Here is an 8,773-nt window from a genome sequence, read left to right as displayed (position 1 = left end):
ATAGCAACCAGCCCCAGCAACCTCAACAAAAAACAGGAAAAACAAAAGGTAATGTCAAAAGAAGTCCAGAACCTAAAGACATGCATAGAAGAAGCACACATACATCTGTCACAGAAAGAAATCGTCAGAATGCTGCTTGGAGTCATACAGAAAATGAAGGAAGCAATTCAGGAAAAGGATGAAATGAAAAAAATAAATGCCATGCATCAAAGGGAAACACATGACCTAAGGGATGAGATTTTTAAAAGCCAGTAGCAAACTCACAGGCTTTTCCAACAGACTTGAGGAGGCAGAGAAGCACAGCAGTGGCCTAGAGGATAACCAGGCAGACTTCAACAAATGGGAAAGTGAAATAAGATAACCAGAGAAGCTGAAGAAACCTGAGAGACATGTCTGATGCTACGAATAAGAACAATATTAGAATAATTGGGCTACCGAAACAAAGCACAACACAGAAGTCAACGGCAAAAATAGTGAGGGAATTTTTAGAGGAAAACTCCCCCAGTTTAATGAATGAAAACCAGGCAACCATTCAGGAGGCCAAAAGAACACCAGCTAGATGGAATTCCAAGCCGAAGTCACCAAGGCATTTAATAGTTAAACTCTCCAACTATGAGGAAAAGGAGAAAATCTTAGAACAGCTAGGAGAAAATAAGCAGTCGTATATAAAGGGACCCAAATAAGAATATGTTCAGACCTATCAGTGGACACTGAAGAAGAGGTAAGAGTGGAGTAACATATTCCAAAAATGGAAGGAAAAATAAGACAAACCCAAGAATTGTCTATCCAACCAAATTACCTATCAAAATAAATGGAGAAGTAAGTCTCCCCAGACAAGGCAAACCTCAAAGAATATGTTAATAGAAACTCAGCCCTACAAAATATCCTTGCTTACCCAGTAGGGGCAGAAGAACAACATTCACAGAACACAAATAAGAAACCATCACATAGAACAAGTCCACCCACAGGACAACAAAAAGAAAAAAGCCACAAGGCAGCATTGGCTCAATGGTGGAAAGAAGACAAGAATGAATTACACACACACAGCACACTGATGAGAAAGGGAGGTACGAAAACACTCAAGACAAAAGGTACAAGATGCCATCTCAGAGTCCACAGATAATAAACCTGAATATCAACGAACTGAACTTAGGCATTAAAATGCAGAACTAGCATAGTGGCTTTGAAAACACAACCAGTCGATCTGCTGCCTACAGGAGACACATCTCAAGATATCAAACAAAAATAATCTGATAATCAATGGCTGGGGAAAATATACCAAGCAAATGGCAATTCAAGGAAGGCAAGTATTTCAATCCTAATCTTGAATAAATTGAATCTCAAGGTGCAAGACATAACAAGACATAAGGAGTATCACTAGATAATGCTCAAGGGAACAGTAGACCAAGCACCTGTGAGCATAATAAATATATGCATGCCCAATGAGAGATCCACAAAATTCATTAATCAAACGCTTCAAAATATGAAAAAAGAAATCACAGGCTCAATAATTATAGTAGGTAACTTTAATAAAACACTCTCCAAGAAAGATTGATCTCAGGGAAATAAGCTAAAGTAGGAGGCTATAGCTCTAAACATTACAACCAGAAGACTTGACCTTATGGATATTTTCAGAGCTCTTTACCCAAATGCAAAAAAAAAAAATATTTCAAGTGTAGATGGCACATACTCAAAGACAGAGCACATCCTAGGACACAAGTCAAATCTGTGTAAATTCAAGGACATAGAGATCATGCAGACTTCTCTCTGGGACCACTATGTCATAAGGCTGAAAATCAACAAAAGGATGATTAAGGAAACAAGGACAAACAATTGGAGGATAAATAACTCTCCACTACAAAAGGAGTGGGTATTGGCCCATATCAGAGATGAAATTAGGAAAATTATAGAAACCAATGAGAATATGACATACCCAAACCTTTGGGACACAGCAAAGGCAGTTATCAGAGGAAGTTTGATAGCAATGCATGCACATATGGAAAAGGAAGAGAGACTTATGATTGATATGCTAACCACAAAACTTACAGCAATTAGAGCAGTCACAGGATAACCCTACTAATAGCAAAAGAACAGAAATAATTAAAATCAGAGCTGAGATTCATGAGAGGGAAAACAAGAAAACTATTGAAAAATAATGGTGCTAAAAGTTGGTTCTTTGAAAGGATTAACATAATTGACAGACTACTGGCAAACCTAATCAAAGAATGGAAGGAACAAATTTCAATAGTAGGGATGAGGGATGAAATAGGGGACATTAAATGGACCCTAATGAAATCAAAAGGACAATTACACAGTATATGGTAATTACACTGCCAGTATGCTAGCCAATGGAGAAAAGTCAAAACCAATCCCTCTGAAAAAGAGGACCAGACAAAAATACTCCTTTTCCCAACTCATATTTAATGTCTACTGGAGGTCCTAAATAACAACATAAAGTAAAGAGAAGACATCAGAGATATTTGCCTCGGCAAGGAAGAGTTGAAATTAACATTATTCACAGATGATATGATTTTGTATTTGGAAAATCCCAAAAGCTCCACAAGGGGAGTTCAAGAAACAATAGAGGAATGTAACATAGTGGCAGGATACGAGATCAAAAAAGAGAAGTCTATCGGAATGCTATACATATCAGACAACTGATCTTTGATAAGGGCCCAAAAAATATCAAATGGGGAGTGGATGCCATCTTCAACAGTGGTGTTGGAAAAAATGGATATCTACCTGCAGAAAAATGAAGCAAGACCCTTATCTCACTCCATGCACAAGAATAAACTCAAGGTGGATCACAGACCTTGAGGTCAAACTCCAAACTATTAGGGCCATCAATGCGGTAATTAGGACAAATTTGAGAACTTTTGCACTGGGAACACATAGGCTATCAGAAATAGGGAAGGATACAAATACAGAGGAGTCACAATTGATACATGGGATATACTGAAGATAAAACACATGTGTGCATCAAAAGAATTCACCAAGGGTAATAAGAGAGCCCACAGACTGAGAAAACATCTTTAGCAATGACACATCAGACAAAGGTCTTATTACTAAACTCTACAATCCTCTGCTAGCTCACAATAAGAAAAAAATAACTAATTTCCCACTGAGGAGGTAGGCAAAGGAACTGGACAGAAGTTTCACAAGGGCAGAAATCTGAATGGCTAATACACATATGAGAAAATGTTCCTGATCATTAACCATAAAAGAAATGCAAATTAAAACAACTATGAGATAGTACCTACCACCCTCAAAGATAGACCAATTCAAAAAATCAGAAAGTAACAAGTGTTGGAGAGGCTATAAGGCGACAGGAGCTCTCATCCTCTGCTGGTGGACCTGTGAGTATGTACAACTACTATGGAAATTGATCTGATGATATCTAAAACAGATGGAAATTGAGCTACCATATGACCTAGCAATCCCCCTACTTCGCATATACCCAGAAGAGACAAGAAAGAAACCATGGCCAGACATCTATGCTCCAATATTCAGTGTGGTGCAGTTTACAATTGCAAGGATTTGCAATCAACCCAAATTTCCTTTAAGGGCAAATGGTTTAAAAAATCGTGGTACATATATACAATGAAGTACTATGCATCCCTAAAAAGCAGTAATGAACGGATGAAGCATGTCACCACATAGGAAGACCTGGAGTAAATTATGCTAAATGAAGTAAGCCAAGCACAAAAGGAGATGTCCAACATGAGTCTGTGGAGGCAAGCTTAAAAATGCAAAAGGGGGTTAGGGGAAAAGCTACTATATACATACATTCCTGGGGTGAGGTCCAGGTATTATGGCAGGGATGAAACCCAATCCAGGGATACAGATGACATCCAACTAAAAATTCAGGGAAAAGAAAAAAGCAAACAAAAAAAGAGATATGAATAATGGGGGAAACAGGACACTAACCCACCCAAGGGGAGGGTATTGTTTGTATCTCCACTGGAGAGGGAGAGAGGGACCAGACCGCAACCTGATGTACCAAGACGTGAATGCAACATACCAGTATGTAGCAGCAGAAAAACAGAGAGGTCTGAGGGACCGTCCCAAATCCCAACAATATGGACATGCACCTCCCCACCTCCCAAGAAGAATGCACTTCAGAGGATAGCACTAAAGCTAATGCTCAGGGAGAAGGGTACCTCTGATCAGAGCACATGAACCAAACCAAGAGGGAAGGAGAGAGAATGGAATAAATCCTGGCCCACCAAGCCCTGAAGATGACATTTCTGCTCAGAGCAGCCAATGCACAGAGAGAACCATAGGGCCAGCCCCACCACAAGACATAGACACAATGTCCCTCAATGACCCATAGCACTATGGGGGACAACACTGGAGACACAGTATGGGAATTGTGCCTAATCTGACCCCACCACATTGGGGTGAAACACTAAGGGTTGTTAAAGAGCAAGAGGGGAACCAAAGCAATGAAGTCCCCAGGGAATACCCAAAATAGACTTTGGGCCAGGATGTGGCACCCCATCAGACTCAGTTAGAAAATACTCTTAAATTTCAACAAACAGACATGGAACTATTTATAGGCTTTTCCTTTTTTCTCATTACCCTCTGTTGTTGTTTCATTTTTGTTGTTTTGTTTTGTCTTATTTTTGTGCTTATTATTGTCTCTGAATGTCTATTGAGATAAGATAGACGGGATAAACAATCTGGAGGAGAAAACAATGGTTTTGGGGGGAACACAAGAGAAGGGGAGGTGGAGGAAAGGAAGTGGGTGTGTCAACAAACCCAGGGACAAGGGAACAACAAGTGATCTAAAATCCATGGTTGGCACGGAATTTAGAGGAGGGCATAAAATGCCTGGTAAGACTTAATCAAGGACAATGTAGCCAAATGAAATTATTGAATCCTGAATGAAGGCCAAACATGTTAGTGGGACAAGAAGAAAGTAAAAGGAAATAGAGGAAAGAACTAGGAGGCAAAGGATATTTAAGGAGGTCTAAATTCAGGCATGTACATATGTAAATATATTTATACACAACGATAAGGAAGTAGATCTATGTACATATATTTATATGTTAAGCATTAAGGTAGCAGATGGATAGTGAGTCTCTACTCAAGTACTCCCTCAATATAAGAACCCTTTGTTCTAATAAACTGACATTCTGTGATGCTGACTTTCCAAGCACAATCACTGAAGACAAATGGGTGCATGAGCAAATGTGGTAAAGAAAACCGATGGTGCCCATCTATCAAAAGAAATAGCATTCAGGGTCTTAAAAGCTTGAATATAAATAAGCAGCCATCTAGCTGAGACGCAAAAAAAGTCCACATGGAAGAAGCACACCTGCCTGTGTGATCATGAGGTGTTGATAGGATCAGGCATCAGGCATCAAAGATGCCCACCCCCCAAAAAATCATATCACTATGAATGAGGGGGGAGCATGGAGTGGAGACCCAAAGCTCATCTGTAGACAATTGGATATCCCCTACAGAGATGAGTCAGTCAGGGTTCAGTATAGCATTGATGAAACATACAACTTTGCTCTTGTTCTTTAATGCTCCCCCCGCCCCGCCCGCCCACTATCATGATCCTAATTTTACCTTACAAGTTGGGCTAGACCAGAGCATGTACACGGGTACAGATAAGAGCTGGAAACACAGGGAATCCAGGACAGATAAACCACTCAGGACCAATAATGAGAGTAGCAATATCAGGAGGGGAGGGAGGAGGGGGGGCGAGTAAAGGGGAACCGATCACTATGATCTACATGGAACCTCCTTCCAGGGGGATGGGCAACAAAAAAGTGGGTAAAGGAAGACAGTGGCTAGTGTAAGACATGAAAAACATTTTTTAGAAGTTATCAAATATTTTGAAAATGATGATGACATCATATGTACAAATGTGCTTGACACAATGGATCTATATATGGATTGTGATAAGAGCTATAAGAGCCCCAAATAAAATTATTTTTAAAAAAGAATAAGAGGACATTTTTTCAAATACCTGATCAATATTTGTGCTTATTTTACACATTAGTCCCTTATGGTATCAGTCTAAAACCCAAAAGTTTAGTAGGACATATAAGGCCTATAAATAATTCCTATATTGTCCAAATGGCTCACAATTGTACCAATAGGTAACATCATGATAGACTGAAAAAAGGTTGAAGTTGTCAAAGATTTTTTTTTGTCTTGGATCCACAATCGGTACTCATGGAAGCAGCAGTTAAGAGATCAAAAGATGAGTTGCATTGGTTAAATCTGCTGCACAGGACCTCTTTAGATTGTTGAAAAGCAAGGTGGTTACTGTGAGGATCACAGTGCCATGAGGACGCAGGCCATGTTATTGAAAGCTGGACTTTGAATAAAGAAGACGAAGGATGAATTGATGCATTTGAATTGTGGTGATGGAAAAGAACAATGAAAGGACCATGGCCTGCTAAAAGGACAAAACTATCTGTCTTGGAAGACGTATGGCCAGAGTGCGCTTTATAAGCAAGGATGGCGAGACTTCCTCTTACATGCTTTGGACTTATTGTCAGGAGCGTCCAGTCCCTGGAGAAGGGCATCATGCTTGGTAGAGTGGAGGCGCACTGAAACAAAGGAAAGCCCTCAGGAAGTGGGTTGACACTGTGGCTGCAACAATGACCTCCAGCATAGGAACATTGTGGAAAGGACTCAGGACCCAGGAGCGTTTCCTTCCGTTGTCCATAAAGTCACTATGAGTCATAGCAGAATCAATGGCATTTAACAACAACAATAACATATAACTCTCCAATTCATCACTCGCCACTATTATTTGCAGCACACACTCAACTTTGCTTGTTATACTCCAAGGTTCTAAGGGCATCGACGCTATCTCTCTAAATACACCTTCACATTTCCTTCTCATTCCCATCTTAAGCTTTCACCTTCTTCAACAAGTCTTATCACGCCCCTGTTCCAACACATGTCTCCTTCCTAACCTAGACAGATGTGTGCTACACTTAAATTGTAGATTAATCATTTTCTTATCCAATTAACCCAGTAGTCAGTGGATTCTCTAGCAGAAAGGATAGTCTTTCATATCTATCTCCAGAATTCACAGCAAATCGCATTCACAGTGACCTTAGAGGACTGAGAAGCAGTTCTCCACAGGCTTTTCCTATACTACAAACATTTCTAGAAATAGATTGCCATAAGTTTAGTTTGTGAACAAATAATACCAGGGTGAAGAGCTTTATAATTATTTATTTTATTTTTATTATTATTAATTTTTAAGAAATCATTTTATTGGGGTCTCATACAGCTCTTATCACAATCCATACTTATATTCATTGTGTCAGGCACATTTGTGCATTTGTTGCCTTTATCATGCTCAAAACATTTTCTTTCTACTTGAGCACTTGGTATCAGCTCCTGATTTTTTTTCCTGCCTCCCCTACCTTCCCTCCCTCACGCACCCTTGATCATTTATAAATTATTATTTTTCCATGTCTTACACTGTCTAATGTTTCCCTTCACCCACTTTTCGGTTGTCTGTCCCCTAGGGAGGGGGTTATATGTAGATCATTGTGATCTAAAAGCTCCTAAAACATAAATCTTTGCAAAAACAGCAAAGCATTACTAAATCCATTTGCACCCTACAAAGACAATAAGCATGAAACTAGTCTGATCAAAGATCGAATAATAGCTGATGACTATCAATCTGCAAGGAAATTCAGTGTGGGCCCAACAACAAGAACAATGAAGGATAGAACATAATATGTGCTATACTTTAGACCTTGGGATCCCAATCCTGGCTGATAGTGGATTTACCTGGGGGTCTGGTGAAACTACAGGTCTCCTGCGTTACTCCGGATAGACTAGGGAAACAAATCCATAGAGATACTCATACGTGTATAGGAAAGAGCTTTATATACAAGAGCAGTTGAATATTGAGAAAACATCCCAGCCCAGTCCAGAACAAGTCCATAAGTCCAATATTAGCCCATAGGTCCAACACCAATCTATAAAATTCTCTTCAGACTCACTTAACACATGAAATGACCTCAAATGCAGGGTGATCACAGGCCACTGGGTACAAAGTCTTGTGGATCCAGTGATGGTAGAAGCATCTCAGAACTGGCAGGGGTCTCCACGTGACTCCTCCAGTTCCCAGGGCACGGGCTCTATCAGCATAGTGCCATGTGTCATGTCAGTAGAGCATCTCTCACAGAGTGAGCTAAGAGAGTCTCTCCAGCCACCAAGTAGAAAATCCAGAAATTCCCAGAATCCTCAGGGGAAAGCCATGCCAATATAGAAGCCTCATTGGCTATGATCTGATTGATAGACAAGACTCCACCCCTTCACTCTTAATCCTCTCAAGTCCCAAATTTATACCACATTATGTAACTACCACAACCCCTAAGGTCTATTTTCAACCTAAAGAATCAGAATCTCTAAGTGGGAGGAACTCAGTGATCTGTATGAGAAAAAGATTTCCAACTGATTTCAGAAGACCTGGACTCTCATTCATTCATTCATTCATTCAACATTTTACTCCTCCACTCCTGGTTGATCCACACATTCATTTATTTAGGATCATTGAGGAAAAAGTTAAGTGAAAATATGTATAACCCTCTTTATGCTAGTTTAGATGTTGCGTTTCTCCTGAGCCTTCCCCTGACTCAAGCAACACCTGATGTTCACGAGTTTTTGTTGTGCTGGTCTTGTGTTAACCATTTCTTCACTTCTAGAAGCACAGGTGCTCCCAAGTCACAAGTCTCCCTTGCTGCTTCAAGGTTTACGTTCTCTAGAGCTCTTCTCTAGGCCACTG

This window comes from Tenrec ecaudatus, chromosome 12 (assembly GCF_050624435.1).
Source record: "Tenrec ecaudatus isolate mTenEca1 chromosome 12, mTenEca1.hap1, whole genome shotgun sequence".
In the NCBI taxonomy this organism is placed as follows: domain Eukaryota; kingdom Metazoa; phylum Chordata; class Mammalia; order Afrosoricida; family Tenrecidae; genus Tenrec; species Tenrec ecaudatus.
This window is presented reverse-complemented; position numbering follows the sequence as displayed.